The sequence below is a fragment of the Corythoichthys intestinalis genome, chromosome 14 (genome assembly GCF_030265065.1).
Source record: "Corythoichthys intestinalis isolate RoL2023-P3 chromosome 14, ASM3026506v1, whole genome shotgun sequence".
Classification (NCBI taxonomy): domain Eukaryota; kingdom Metazoa; phylum Chordata; class Actinopteri; order Syngnathiformes; family Syngnathidae; genus Corythoichthys; species Corythoichthys intestinalis.
Genome location: NC_080408.1, coordinates 952,420 through 969,281, shown reverse-complemented (window position 1 = coordinate 969,281; position 16,862 = coordinate 952,420). Strand labels below are relative to the sequence as shown.

Here is a 16,862-nt window from a genome sequence, read left to right as displayed (position 1 = left end):
ACATACTGTTCGTACTGACCCATCCAGCATCTGTACAAAGAGAAGAGTCCAGTTCCTATTCAATGATACCCAGGCCTGGGTTTAGCCTTGGAAAAATAGCAACCCCGTAGCAAAAAATGAGTCAATGGCAGATGTGACATTCGGCTGTGTTTGACGTTTTGAGCTAAATATAGCAAGAATGATAGTAGGCTAGCTACCCTTGAATGCTACATTTGGCGGTGAGCTAAGATTAAAGAGGGGAAGAAAGCAATTCTGTGTCTTTGTTTCTCCGCCATCTAAAAATAGCTCTTGCTGAGCAGGCTGGAAAGCTGACGTGACATGCACTTCCTTCCACTGCTCTATTTTCCTATTTCTCTTTTTCTTTCACTATCCTCGCGCATGATCCAATGCAAAAAACAAAAAAAAAAGATACAAAAACTCAAAATTACCATAAAAAACAACAACTAGAAACTGTCATTTCTGGAGAAATTACGATGGGTCTTTGTTGTGGTAGATACTGATCTATCAGGTCATGTCCTGTTGATCTGGGGACATTTCACAAGGGTTTCAATGGCATTGACTGACTTAGGTGCCAGTTGAATGTCAATGGGCTGTAACAGTAAGTTTTTGGTCAAAAATCACAACTACACAGGCTTTTCATTGAAAACGAATGGGAAATTTGGACGTACATGGCTGTCAATGGCATCAACTTACTTGGGCTCCAGTTGAATGCCAACGGGTGAATGGTCAAAAAACCACAAAGACCTATGTTTTCCTGCCATTGAAAATGAATGGGAAATTTGGACATCAATTTGGCTGTCAATTGCATCCCATTACAAATGAATGGGCAAGTTATTGGCAAATTTGGAGGGAACCGTAAGTTTTTAGAAAATTCTGTATACAACTTTTTATTACCATTACCGTCTGGGATTTTTTTTAATGTGTAAATTATGCCATTTGGTCAAAAATTGTACGACTAGATACATTTTTTTGAAAGAAAAAAAAAAAAAAAAAAATTAGCCTGCATTTACGTGCTTAGGAAAATTTTGGGAGGTCATTCGAAAAATTCCCTGCACCGCGCGAAAGGTCAAGATTATAAGTCTTGACCCTGCCCGGCCACTGTATGGAAAAAAAAAAAAGTTACTTATCGATGTCAGTGACAGCTATGCATTTCCATGCCATTGACGGCCATGTATGTCCGATTTCCCATTCATTTTCAATGGCAGGAAAACATACAGTAGGTCCTTGTGATTTTGGACCATATAACATGACTTAATAGTAGTATGATAATTATAATAGGGCTGTCAAAATTATCGCGTTAACGGGCGGTAATTAATTTTTTAAATTAATCACGTTACAGTATTTGACGCAATTAACGCAAATGCCACGCTCAAACAGACTAAAATGACAGTACAATGTAATGTCCGCTTGTTACTTGTTTTTTGGTGTTTGGCGCCCTCTGCTGGCGTTTGGGTCCAACTGATTTTATGGGTTAGTACCATGAGTGAGCATGGTGTAATTATTGACATCAACAATGGCGAGCTACTAGTTTATTTTTTGATTGAAAATTTTACAAATTTTAGTAAAACGAAAACATTAAGAGGGGTTTCAATATAACATTTCTATAATTTGTACTAACATTTATCTTTTAAGAACAACAAGTCTTTCTATCCATGGATCGCTTTAAGAGAATGTTAATAATGGTAATGCCATCTTGTTGATTTATTATCTTAATAAACAAATACAGTACTTATGTGCCGTATGTTGAATGTATATTATATTATACATATTATATAATTATATTAATTAATTTTTAAGCTGTAATTAACTCGATTAAAAATTTAATTGTTTGACAGCCCTAAATCATAATAATTATTCATTGCCAATCATATTTGTCATGAAGAGTGTCATTTGAAAGCTATTCTTAGTGTAGAATCATGAATCACGACGAACATGACGTGCTTTTGCTGTTAACCAGCTGTTGAGTGTTATTGTATGACTGATTGGAAATGTACTACATTGTTTCGCCACAGGGTGTGCTTTCGTGTATTTTATGTTCGGTGTGAAGAAGAAGAAGAAAGTTAAAAGAGGCATTAGAGGCCTGTTGTCAACTTGTCCCTCACTGCACTTTGGCTCTCATGGAGAGCACGTTCGCTCAAGTGTTCGAAATAAACGATAGCCGACGTGCAAAGTAGCAAGTGAGCTGTAAAAATTGCGAGCTTAGCGGCGTGAAAACCGCGGTAGAGCTAAGTGAAGCTAACGAACAGCTAAGCGATGTTAAACGGCGCTAAATGAAGCTAAGCGACTGATACTCTGTCCGTCGTCGTGGAACAGTCCATTGTAGTGCGTGTGTGGGGGGAGAGATTATATAAATGCAGCATTCAAATGGCTTTTTTTTTTTTGTTTTGTTATTTGTTTGTTTGGTATGCTGACATAATTATACATGACGAATAGTTGGGGGTGGTGCCGGCTCCGGTGGCCCAAGCCGTTGCTCGTTGGGGCAAGGGCAGGTGGTTGGGGGGCCCCTACTGGTTGGGGGCCTAAGGCGATCGTCTACTTCGCCTGGATAGTAGATCCGCCTATGGCTATGGCTGTATCCGAGCAGCACAATGTCAACAGGTCTACCTCATATTTTATCAGCATTGCTGCTGCGCTTGGACCCCTAGCAACCTCTTCTTATTGTCCTCCAGATTTAATCCCCGCCCCCACACAGACACAACTGTACTTCTGCACATTTATGGATAGAGTGCATGCTCAGATCTCATTTCTGGAAGATTAGCGCAATTTCATTTTTCACGCTTTTCGACGCACGCGGATGAAAACTAGTATTTAGGGATTTCGGTTGCACGCGAAGCAAATCGTTAAATTGTGTAAAATCGAGTTAGGAAGGAATTGGCTTCACATCATTGGTGGGAAACACCCGCATACTGTGGGAATGCGGAGCATGTACTCTATGAGAGAGAAGCAGAGCGGCACCATATGGGAAAACGCTCATACTATACATTTGGAATGCAGTCAAATCTGTGATTGGCAAAAATCACGCCTAAAAGAGCATTCCCGAGAAAAAAAACAGCATTTCTTTTTTCCATTTGCGAGACTAGATGATGAAATACTGTGATTCCCGGGAATCCATATTTGTTTCTGAGGATGTGTGAGACTTGCAGATGAAAAAGAAACAGATGAGTGCTGCAATAATTGAGTGGGAGGAAGGATCAGACTGCAACTGCAGTACTCCTGCCTCGGTCTCTTCATAAAACAGCTCTTATATTCTACTGTATTTCGGCTACATGAACTCATTGGCTGCCATTGACAGTGTTAGACGTCCAATCCATTTGAAGTGGCAGGGGGGCAGCGAATGAACATTTGTTCAAATGTAATGGTTATAAACTCATTTCGATTGACGGCAGAAGCATGAAAAGACTTTTTGTTGCCTCGGGGCAGCCATGTTGGTAGGGGCAACGTTCCCGTACGGCAAATCAAATGCATTGGCAGTGTACTTGTGATAAACTCATTGTTGGGAGGGAGAGTGCATCTTGGCAAGAGGAATGGTAAATGGTGTTATACTTATATAGCGCTTTTCCACCTTTCAAGGCGCTCAAAGCGCTTTACACTATCTCGCCATCCACCTACTGGTGACACAGCGCCAGGAGCAACGTGGGGTTCAGTATCTTGCTCAAGGACACTTAGGAGAACACATTTCATTTTTGAACTCATTGGCTCCCATTGAATCTACTAGTGATGCACTCATTCAAATTAACAGCACAAGGATGACTTTTTTTTTTTAACTCATTGACTGCCATTGACGGCGCTAGATGTCCAATCCATTTGAGTTGGGAGGGATGGCAGCGGATGAACAAACTTTGGTAAATTGTAGAAAATGTTTTTCAAAATATCGTGATTTTTGTTTTTAATTATCATGTCTTTTTTCGATTTTTGGCGGGGGGGGGGTTCACGGTTTATGCAGTTTTTTAGTTTTCGCAGTTTTCCTTTTTTTTCGCAGTTCTTTCAGGTTTTTCACGGTGTAACCGTCAAGGCTAAAGCATAGACTTCATGACCTATTGACCTGACACTTCGTCATTCTTTGCGTAACGCCTTGTAAGAGGGGGCCGAGCTTCATTTAGTAATTGCCGAAGGCGGCAAACGCTCATGTCGGAGTTAAGCTTGGATTTTTCAAGAACTACGAAAGCTGTACCGCATACAAACAGGAAGGATTGTCTCAGGAGTGATTTGTTTGAGGAGTCAAGGTAAATATTATATTTTTCGTACCGTGCATGCATTTTGAAATGTAAAAAATATCAATAGGAGAATGGGAACGGCATTGGTGTCAGTCTTCGACATTTATACATAAAATAGATGAGTAACTGCCCGTTTTTTGCTCTTTAAACAAATAATCGAGACAGTTTTACGTCCATATCTACAAAGAATTCAGTGATTGAAGCATTTACTGTATTTGCAGGAATTTTCTTCTTTGTTTAGACATGGAGGCAGCTAATTTTCATAACTGACTAGCCTCATAGTTGGCAATTTTTACGCGAAATAAATGCTACCTGCATAATTTTTTTTTTTTTTTTTTGCTTTTAACCAAGAATCGAGAATGTTTTACGTCCATATCTACAAATAATTCAGAGATTTAAACATTTGTTCAAAGAATTTCAATGTAAAACGCTCTTTGCTGTGGAGATGTGGTACGGCGGCACCAAAGTGAACTTAGACGAGCCGCACATTCGCCATATTTAAGTAACGTAAATATTACCTGCACAGTTTCTTTTGCTTTGACCAAGAATCGGTACTGTTTTACGTATAAATAATTCATAAATATATTCATAAAGTATTCATAAATATAAATAACTGATTATTTGCACTGCCTGAACATAGGGCTATCTCATACGCATTGTATATTTTTTTAGATTTTATACGTGCAAGTCACGTTGAGATTTTAATTTATCATGCACTGCAAAGGGAAATGCTCCAACGCATAGTCCAATATTCATTTATATGCAATATTCTATGAGCAATACTTACTCACCTGCAATAATCAAAGCCTTCACAGTCTGCTACTTCACTTCAATTATTTGCACTGCCTAAAAATAGGGCTATCTCATACGCATTTTATATTTGTTTATTATTTTCTATAAAAATATTGTGATTGTATATAGAATTTATTAGTAATCTATATATTATAATTGATTCTGCATGTTTTCCTTAAGTATTACTTACAGTAAGTATTACTTAATTACTTACTATTTCCTTAAGTTTCTGATGTAAAATTGAATGATTTATTAGCTGTTGAGAAAATGCAGAAAATAAAAGAAAAATAAGTTGGTCTTTTGGGCAAAAATGTATATGATGTGTTAAATATCACTATTGAGCCTGAAAATACAGGCGATTATCTCTGCATTTGGTGATTTTCTGCATCTAGTGTAAAATCTGAGAATTTTATAGCCATTTTAAGTTTTGTTATACTTAAAAATAATTAATAGAGATTTTATTAGGGAACGACTTTGACGTTTTTGATGCAGCTGCTCACGGATACTCATATATGGCTAAGGTAGGTGCCTGTTTTGGTTTTAGGTCACAAGTAGCTTTGGTTTTGAAAATATTTGAATTTGAAGTTTTTGAAAATAGGCCCCCTACGGATCGGCTCCGTTACCCGTGTCATGTCAATACGTTGTGAAGTCTATGGCTAAAGATATCTATAACACTCTACGCCAAAGACAGCTATGTCCGTCAATGCTAACGACATCAGTAAACATCATTACCAATGACAGCTGTATCCGTCCATGCCAAAAAACAGAAAAGTCAGTCAAGTTGTCAATTCAAATGACGGATACATCTGTGAATGCTTATGTTTCAGTTCCATTGACAGCGCAAGACGTCCAATTCGAATGCCCCTCCAAGTCCAAAATGAATTAGACGTCAATGTCAATCAAATGAGTTAATCGTTTATATGGGTTGGCTCGCCTACAAGTACAATGTGGCCCACGGCAAATATGACCTTAACATCCCTACTGTACAGTAAGAACATAAATATTGTCAGGCAGGCTATGATAGCCCATTGCATGAATTGATTTAATAATTTATGGAGCCAAAGAGAAAGAAAATATGTGTTGCACAGATATTGCAATGATGATGTAAGGTTGTTGTTGACTTTCCCAGTCTGAATGGCTGAAGAGAGATTGGGGGGGGTGTCATTAATCCTCGCTAGTGGTGACCGTACATGCACAAATGAGCTGTAGAAGTGGGGGATGGGCGCGCACTCTGTTGTTATGACTGCTATTTGGCTGTGGGACAAACTTCCAGGGCCTTGCTATTTTACCTTTTCCTCTCATCGCTCGGCTCGGCAAATGATATGTGACTCCGTCCTAACGCCAAGACGTCGAACGAAACCGGAGTTTAACCGCCAAACGAGAGGGGAGGCGCGCACTTTGACGCTTTTCGGAAAATAGGTTAGTCATCGATGTAGCGATTTTGGCTATCGTTACCGCTCGCCCTCGAATGTGCGCTCATTGATCGGTGTGGCGTTTAGACTTGTTTATGAGATAACCGGGCGTCAAGGCGCGGGGGTTTGTAGGGAAAGACGAAATGAAAATAGGAGTACAGTTCCAGGCGAGCTCATTTTCGCCTGCGCGGTCAAGTCAAACGTCTGAAAGCGTTGCAGGCTTCTTACCGCCTGCCTTTAGCTTTAATATTTTAACCCTAACGATTGATATGAACATTTGCAACAACAACAAAACGATAATCGATAACACACATGACACGCTCCGAAGTGTACACGAGAGCTGTCGGGGGATACCATCGTATTTGAAAAGGTTTTTAACCCAAGTAGGTACCAGATTATAGCGACACTCAGCACGCTAGCGGTTAGCCAGCTTGTTAGCAGCTTTAGCGCACTCAGGCTAGGCTAGGCTAGGCTAGGCAAGGTTAGCTTGAAGCTACCTAGCCTAGCCGTGTCCTAGTACAGTAACAATTTCCATTCCCTTGGAAAGATGCTAATTGTAACGTTTTCAGTGCCGGGGGCGTGAAGTCAACATATACGAAGCATCAGTAACACCTTTAATACCATCATAATAAGATTAATTCCATTTGAAAGCGCTTTGAGTGTACCGCCATAAGAAAGGCATTGTCGACTGGGGCGTCGCTGTGTTATGGTTGAAAATGAGAACAAAAAGAAAAACGGCCTACTTGATTTTATTGGAAAATGTGACGTAACTTGTTTTTACACTACATTCAAACGAGTTAATGAAGCACCGTTGTCATACGTCGGGAAATTGTGCAGGAATTTACGGTTGATGGTTAAACGCGGACTTGCTTTGCTGTTCATTTAAATGCAGTTTGAAACATTCCTAATTTTAAATAAAGCTGCAGTAGTTGACAAAGTGCATCGTTGTAGTCAACACTGTATTATTATGGAGCCCATTGACCGCCGCTGTGCTGTGGTCGATGGGGGATGGGCGGGCGACGTATTTCCGCAAATGGCTAGCACGCCACGCTATCCTGTTAATTTAGCGGGCCGACAGATAAGCAAGTTGACACGCTTTTGCATACACGTGACTTGGTTGGATGGGCTAAAAGCAAACGTAATGACCATGTAAGCCCCCGACCAGAAAACATTAAATGCACGGTGACGCAGTTAACGGCCGTTACATTTATATTATAGAATGTGAGACCATAATGGTGGTGCATGGCACAACACTCATTCATAAATCAGATGTAAACTCTTTGTACAACAGGTAGTATAGAAACGCTGTAGTCTTTGATCAGATCATAGGATTGTCCCGATCACCTATTTTCCAAATCGCCCGATTTCGAGGATCTTACAATGCCCAGTACCGATATATCGGCAACTATTGAGGGAAAAAAATCACATTCACATGTAAAGCAATGCCATATCGTGGATAATATTAATGGCAGCAATCGGTTAATTGGTTTAGACGTCTACCTGATTAAAACTCATACAGAAGGACAAAAAGACCGCATAAGACAACGTGTGTAAAAATAACTTAACATTGACATTGTTGACTCCTAATTAGCGTTATAGTTTTATTTACTGTACTGCGTCTTTAGATAGTATTTGACAGTCGAGTGCCTCCACGCCTCTCACTTAAACTGGAGTGTAAATGTAGGTTACGTGGCTAGCCCATAGCTTCACAATGAAGCGTCATATTTTTCAGGGTTGTAATAACTGCTTGTTGACGGACAATTCTTTGTGCGTGCGTCTCTCAGGGCTCCAACGTGCTTGTTGAGGACAAAAACTCCATGATGCACGCATAAAGATATCCTGAGCACATGGGTAAGATATTTTACATTCATGCCTGTCTTATGTTTATCTGTTGATTCGTTACATGAACCACTGTCAAAGCCATTGCTTCTATTGTAACCCTTTATTGAGCAAGTGAAAAAGCGCTATGCTCCTCAGTTAAAGTGTGTATGACACCAAAAAGCATGTTTATTTCATATTTCACGCGGTGTTTTATGCTCCTGAATGAAATGGACCGTGGATGTGTGTGAAAGGGATCGTTTTATATATTCAAGTTTGAATCCCGAGCCATGAAAATGAGTGACTTCCGGCTCCAGTCTCGAGTTGAGAAAGAGGGCGCTGTGACGTGACGTGTACGGTAGAAGGAGTCCTCTTCACTATCCCGCCGTACTGTTGTATGAGAAGGACTAAGGATTCAGCTGATTTTGCGGATTAATTTGTTTATTTTTTTGCATCACGCCAGCCACACGGCTGCAGAAAAATCTTGCTGCGCCAGGGAGAGGCGTATGTGCCTTTTTGGGGTTTCAAAAGGTTCCCATTCACCGGCGGCTATTGGCCAAAACAAGCCCTACTACTGTGGGACCATTGGACTTATGAGGAACTGAGTAAACATCGTGTTTTTTATAGTGCTGTCAAATTTATCGCGTTAACAGGTGGTAATTACATTTTAAAATCAATCACGTTAAAATATTTGAAGCATTTAACGCATGACCCGCTCATGCATTGCCTCGAAAAGATTACAACGATGCCGTTTTTTTGCACATTGAGAGCGAAGAGGCAGAGAAAGGCGAGTGGACACAGGCGTTTATTGGACTGCGCCATTTATTGGCAAAAGCTTCGGCAACTCCTTCACCACAAACATAAGTATCATTTAGTGAAAGCACAACAAAAATAATATTCCTATTTCTCAAAAAAAATAATGTTCACAAAAAGAAAAGCGCTTCAATCTGTATTAATGAGGCCCTATTTTCACACAATGCAATGCAAAGAGAACTGGCATCCCCAATCAAAATAGCTATGCAAAATACACATAAAACTTACTCAGACTTTGGTCAAACTCTATTCAAACATTTGGTTTAGTTCAACAAATACACTGGATGCTAATATTTAGTCACAATATACAAACTGCCAGAGGTCTCGTATATTGTGAAGCCAAAACTCAAACGTAAGGTGCAATGAACACGGAAACTACGGTGTCAGTCGAGGGACAAAACACACTCGTTGGCTAGATCTCTAATTAATTTAAAACTCGCCTTTGACACCTTGTGGTGTATTTCAATCACTATCTTACATAGATAAAGACACTGTGGAAGAACGGCAGGGAGCCCATGTGATGTCACCGCTCGGCGACGTCAATAATGGCAAGCTATTAGTTTATTTTTTGATTGAAAATTTTACTATTTTTTAGGGCTGTCAAACGATTAAAATTTTTAATCGAGTTAATTACAGCTTAAAAATTAATTAATCGCAATTAATCGCAATTCAAACCATCTATAAAATATGCCATATTTTTCTGTAAATTATTGTTGGAATGGAAAGATAAGACAAGATGGATATATACATTCAACATACGGTACATAAGGACTGTATTTTTTTATTATAACAATAAATCAACAAGATGGCATTAACATTATGAACATTCTGTTAAAGTGATCCATGGATAGAAAGACTTGTAGTTCTTAAAAGATGAATATTAGTACAAGTGATAGAAATGTTATATTAAAACGCCTCTTAATGTTTTCGTTTTAATAAAATTTGTAAAATTTTCAATCAAAAATAAACTAGTAGCCCTATTCTGTCCTCAATGTGTGTGAGTACACAAATTGACAGATAGCGAACATAAGTTCCAAAAAGAAATTAGACGGTGTGGCAAAGTTGCATGGGCTTTACTGAAGTCATCTCTTTTTGACAGGAGCACGTTTGTTGTATTTTTGTAAAACTGAAAATAACAAGGCAATGTGTCAATAACTTGCATAAATCACAAAATAACATAAAATGTACACACACGTGTCCATTTGAGCAGTAGTACTAGCCAGTTAGCTCACAAGCGTCTAACAATGTAACTGCATTTCACTATATATGTGAACAAATTCAAATACACATCATCAATAACTATCTAATGCTCATGAATATAAAGAAAGGAGGAATATAACTCACAAGCGATGCATGTATTAGACACAAACAGTGTGATGGGGCTATGAGAACTGCCACTGAATACTGGATGCGGACGTTAGCTGGTCTGAATAGCACTGTCTATTAGTGTGAGTTCACGTCGACATATAATCACGTCAGAAAAGCGCGCCGAAACCCAAATAATCCGCTGCACTGAATCGCCAGCAGAGGGCGACATTACGCCACATAACATATGCAAGTCACACCCAAGCGCCAGCAGAGGGCGAAAAAACTCCATAAAACACAATTAACAAGTTGGCCTTTCACTGTACTGACATTTCAATCTGTCTGAGCGGGCATAGTGCGTTAATTGCGTCAAATATTTTAACGGGATTAATTAAAAAAATTAATTAACGCCCGTTAACGCGATAATTTTGACAGCCCTACTATTTTTATTAAAACTCAAACATTAAGAGGGGTTTTAATATAAAATTACTATAACTTGTACTAACATTTAACTTTTAAAAACGACATTTCTTTCTATCCGTGGATCCCTATAACAGAAAGAATGTTGATAATGTTAATGCTATCTTGTGGATTAATTGTTGTAATAAACTAAGACAGGACTTATGTACAGTATGTTGAATGTATACATCCCGTCTTGTCTTATCTTTCCATTCCAACAATAATTTGCAGAAAAATATGGCATATTTCAGAGATGGTTTGAATCGCAATTAATTACGATAATTAATTTTTAAGCTGTGATTAACTCGATTAAAAATGTTAATCGTTTGACAGCCCTAGTTTTGTATTATGTCAAATACTGGGATCATTTTAATGCAATGGTGGCTTGCCTTTTGTGGCTGACATGCTCCTTGTCCACTCGGCCGATGACCGGCGGCTTGTTTCACATCCCCCCGCCAGGAGAGCACTATACTCAGCTTATTGCCCTCTTCGTGTACATGGTGTTCTGTCAAATTTTCCACCCGATCAGAAATTGCAACTTTGTGTTAAAATTGGCCGCGAATCTGAATACAACGATTACAAAGTAAACACTACAAACTTTCTTTCAATAAAGGACTATTTACTTACGTTTGATCATGGGAGGGCATCTCATGACTCTCTCGCTGTTTACGTCTTCGCCTTGTAGTAAAGCGTTGTTTTGCGATATTCGTGTTGACCATGTGGCAGCTACGCGCTCTTCCGACGTTGGCCGGTTTGTCCGGCGGTCATTGTCCAGCTGATTCCCCTCAAACGAGCCCTCAGCCCTGACCATAGGAACGACTAGCTCCAACTTGCTGGCCGCCGGGCGGGTTGCCAATCGGCAAAGACAATCAACAACCCTGCCGCCATGTGAAATGTTCCGGGCTAGTTTTGTGTGATTTTTCGCTTTGAAGACTTCCAAACATCACTCTGTTCGGGTTAGCATGTCGGCTAGCTGTCAAGCCTCTCGGTTTGTTTACATTCTCCAAAGCCGGGGCAGGGAAATGACAAAAGCCTGACTAACTACGGTGGCATAAAATATCGTTCGGAAGGTGTGAGAGTAAAGGTGAAGTCGACAGTTTTGACTATTATGGAGTGATTTTGCCATGTCGTACTGAATAAATGCATTTTTATTATTATTATTTCATATTCCATTTAGCACAAGACTGTTTTTTTTCATGACCAATTTTGACCATGCCATTTATTTCGGTATTGGGGAAAAATACTTGGATAAAAAGAATATCCTGTAAAAATATTGGAGTAGAGAGACTGAAACCGTAACATTTTGCGGCTTTCTTCGTCGCATTTTCCTCATTCTGAATAATTCCCCCTCAATGGGCTAAATTCTAAGTCAGATGAAACCGTGACCCTGCCGACGTCGTCCTGTTGGGGACGCTAGAGCCCTATAATGGTAGGCGTGGCTAAACGGCAGATTAAAAGAATAATTTTTCGTCATCTGCGCTTTGCCAAATTGTTGTATACAGTCGAATCGTCTCAGAATATGATTCTAATTCACATAATAATGCTATTTAAGACTTTTTTTTTTTTTTTTCTCCTGTCGTACGCACTTTAACTCCCACAGGTCACTCGCAGTTTATTTTTGGGCATTTATATGTCATTTCTGCTTGACATAGGGTAACTTTCTGTGGCGTTTGGGGATTTTCCAGTAGCGTTGTTCCGACTTGATACTTTGATCAGAATCGGTGACCGATACGGCTAGTTTTGGATGATCAGATTTGGTTATAAGTGTGTTTTCATTGTGGTTGTGCATGTTGGCTAACTGCTAATGGCTATTTTTTTTCTTTTTTTTTTAAATTATTAAAAAAAAATTTTTTTTTTATGGCTAATGGGTAATCCATCCGCTAGGCAAACATGTGCGCTGCGTGGGACTCAGATGTAGGTACATAGACAGTTCGGGTTGCACAAACTATTCTGGGGGCTCTGTGCCTTCTGATGATGTCACGTGGTGTGCATTTTTAATTCGCTTTTCTTAATACTGGCTTTTTTCGTAAATCTTTGTTTTAGAGGTGTAGTTGTTTTAGAACTGTAATAGCAGTAATAATCAGGCATGAAAATCCCTCACTTTTCAGCGAAATTTGCCGTTTTGAAGTCAAAAAGGGTGCATGCTGATGGCATGTGAGACTCCAGTGCCTTTCATAGATGTTTACTGGTCATCAACACCCGATAGAATTAAAGATCATAAATGCAAAATAAGGAACACACATCTTTATTAAACACTGTAAACGTCAGCATTGCTACGTTGAGGCTAATGGGGAAAAATACAACTTACTTAAGCCTACTATAAAACATTGTCAGTCTTCTCCAAAACGCAAACTTGCGGTCAAAATGTGACACTTCAAACATGAAAAATCGTCTTGATGAAGGCCTACACGGCCGAAACATATCGGCATTTTTAAATCTGAACAAAGCCATGATTTGATAAAGGATTTTTATTTTTCTACTTCTTGAGTGCCTCGGTTTTTGGAATTGTCGCTTTTTTGATCTCTACACTGAAGAGCACCAGAAGTGTACATTGTACACCCAGCAGCACTCCATGCACCTTATGTTATAATGAAAAATTGCTGCTTAACAGCATTTGCAAACGGGAGGGAAAAAAACAAATTATTACTGACACCACATGCAATGACAAGTTTTTTTTTTTTTTTTTTTTTTTTTTTTTTTTTTGCAGAGTGTAAAGTTTACTGTTAGCGGTTTAGCGAACATACTTCCGGTGAACGTTTCAAAATAAAAGCACGTCCTGTTCGTCATATAAATAACGATTTCTGGAGATAATCCCACATACTTCCGAATCTACACTAAGAATAGCTTTAAAATGACACCCTTTATGAAAAATTGGTTGGTTGATTGATTGGCAATGAATAATTATACTATTATTAAGGGTGTAACGGTACATGTAATAGTATAGAACCGTTTCGGTACGAGGTAGTCAGTTCGGAACGGACGCGTACCGAACGAGTTTCTGACCTAATATAACCCTTACTTTTCGAGGCTGTGAGTCGATCGGGTTACGGTTTCTTTGGGTACATTATATTTACTCAGTCTTCTCTATTATAATGAGGACCAACACGGTAGGACAGTCAAGAAACGTCAACGGCGCGACAACGTGGCCGCCGCGAGAACGCAGAGAGTCAATCAGCCAATGCACACCAGTCGCAGTGCGGCCGCGTGTTAGACGCGTCCCAGAAGCGGCTCAACGCGACGCACGCGAAAAGAACGGCAGAGTTTATTATTTGACTCGAGATGCGGCCCTCCTGCGTCAATACTACGAGCTAGGATCGGGCCGACTGGAAGTCACTGGTGTAAAAATACGGTGGATCCGGTCGATTTTCAAACTAATATGCAACCGTAACCCACTTTTTGAGTCCATCAGATCTCTTGAGTGGTAGATCTGGGCACAGTTGACTTGTCTTTGTTGATTTACAGTTGTCTTCTCTGCTATAATAATAACCAACATGGCCCCATGTTCAATACAAAACCCTCCTACCACAACAAAACAAGTAGGAACTAATATTCACATAGGAACTAAAGTTATAGAACATAAAATATACAATATAAATGAATACTACATCACATTTATAAAATATAAACACATAATAAAATAAAGAATAGCCCATTTGAATAAAATAAATTGAAATGAGCTAAAACACCTGTAATTAAATAATAGGAATAATACACAGGTCCTGCTTACACAATTAAATTTATTAATTTCTGTGTGGCGCTTTAACTTGAGAAAATCCACCAATAAAGCTTTTGAAAACCGTTCATAAGAGAAAAAATGATTCATTGAGGCATTTCATTTGTAAAATACATGTGAAAATCGTTGTCATTGGGATTGCTTTTCTCTTTAGCACAGGACTTCTTTTTTCTTCTTTCTTTCAGAAAGAAAGCTGACCAATATGTGGGGTCTGAAAGGCAAATTGTTGTTGGATTATTATCTTTAAATACCCACTACTTTTTGAGCAGAATTCTAGCTTTGTATTGGCTAATGTTCCTATTGTTGGAAGCACTAAAGTGTGTAATAAACAACTAGCACATTTATATTTTGCATTTTGTTTTCTGACTGTACCGAAAATGAACCGAACCCGCGACCTCAAAACCGAGGTACGTACCGAACCGAGATTTCTGTGTACTGTTGCACCCCTAATAGGTGTGGGGTGGCATGGCGTGGCTCAGTGGTAGAGTAGTCGTCCCCCCAACCCAGAGTTTGTGGGTTCGATTCTTCGCCCTGATGAACTCGCCTAAGTATCCTTGAGCAAGATACTGAACCCCATGTTGCTCCTGGTGTTGCGTCACCAGTAGGTGAATGGCGAGATAGTGTAAAGCGCCTTGAAAGGTGGAAAAGCGCTATATAAGTGTAACACCATTTAATAGCTATACATACACATTTTCAAGCAAGCAGGTAACTACTAGATTGACTGGCACACTTTTAAACTGGCATTTATAGGAGAGCGTTTAGACTCCCCAGGGTTTTCCTTGCTCTTTTGGAGGTTTGGATGAGAAATGTCCAGGGAACTTTGTTTGTCAACTGTGGGCCTGTGAAGGAGATGTTTGTTGTGGTTAAAGGCTGTATAAACAAATGTGACTCGACAAAATTGGATTTCGGATCACTTCCTGTTGATTTGGAGGAATTTTGCAGGTCACTGTCTGTTCATTTAGGGGCATATAGGGCACACTTCCTTTTGATTTAGAGGAATTTCCAGGTCACTTCCTGCTTATTTTGAGTCACCTCGTAGTGATAATGCTCTAAAGTTTATTAAGAAAAAAAAAAAAAAAAAATTCAATGAGTGCCCTATGAAGAGTTAATTACCAGGACCGTAACCTGCCATCTGAATTGTTTGTAGTGGAAACATGTCGACAGTTGTAAAGATAGGATGCTTAGCTAGAGCTGTCACGTGCTCGTATTGGTTTCTCGCCCTTATGCCTGATAATGGCTTCGAGTTTGTCCTGTCTGAAGGTATCAAATGGAGAGCGTCATTTTTGTTTTCTTATCAGTGTGGAAAATCCCATTCATAAGTGCACAAGACAGAAGTGCTTCAAAGTGTCATACACAAGCACTTTCCTGATTAAGAAATAATTGGCTACAATTTTGTGCAATCCAATGTTGTTTTTGGCAGCTCTTTTCATTTTTTTCCTCCTTAGTCTTTTGGATGAAAATACATATTACAGTGATTCCCTCGTTTTTCGCGGTTAATGGGGATCAGAATCCCCCGCGATGAGGGGAAAAACTGCTTCGTACGGCCATTCGATTCCGAACTAGGGCTGCAGCTATCGAATATTTTAGTAATCGACTGAAAATTCTATCGAATAATCGGATAAAACAAATATATTTTTAAGTGAAGAGCAATTATAAATATACATGAGAAAACTTGACATTTCATCTAACCTTGGACCATTTTCAGTCAATCAATGTCTTTATTTTCGATGTACATTGTTGAAAACAGCCAACAATTGCATCTCAGATGTGACTAGAATACAAAAAAAAGACTAATTCACTGCTTTCACTCAAAAAACTTCTAGTTACTTATAAAAATAAAAATAGATGTATATTTCTGACCGAAAAATGTCATGACGCTGGATAACACACATCACTTAAAAGTTAGGCGTTTTTCCCACTTGGTTCAATTGAATTTCCATTTGTGTCAAGCTATTTTTAGGTTCTAGTTAAGTTTTAAGTTAGTCTAAACTGTAAGTCCTGATAGGATTTTTAGTTTTTTTCTGTTTTCAATATAAATACCTGCTGTATTGGATCACATTAGGGACCAGTGCCACTTGGGGTTTTATCCAGCAATGACTACTAAGCTAAAATTGACAGTTAGCATTATTAAGTTTTTATTTTACACTCTCATCACTCTACGCCGCTATGTTTTCACAGATTAAATAATACTGCTTTAAGATGGCGGCTGTTTACTAACGCCGCCGACCACGGGTGAAAGTGGCTAGAATTTCTTGCCGGAACTCCCCGACTTGAAGGTCACCACGGAGCCAGAAATTCTGTTTATTTATTTTCATT

The 16,862-nt window shown here is 39.2% G+C and overlaps 1 protein-coding gene across 2 annotated transcripts in view; it reads left to right on the top strand.

Annotated features, from left to right (window-relative positions):
• Positions 1-6,216: 6,216 nt before the first annotated feature.
• tbl1xr1b (TBL1X/Y related 1b) overlaps positions 6,217-16,862 on the top strand; it is a 48,511-nt gene continuing 37,865 nt past the window's right edge. The window contains exons 1-2 of one of the 2 annotated variants that reach the window (XM_057857098.1): positions 6,217-6,425; positions 8,203-8,269. The gene's annotated coding sequence lies outside the window, so the exon portion shown is untranslated. Of the gene's footprint in view, positions 6,426-6,475; positions 6,802-8,202; positions 8,270-16,862 lie in introns of those variants that run through there. The other variant, XM_057857099.1, reaches the window with a different exon arrangement.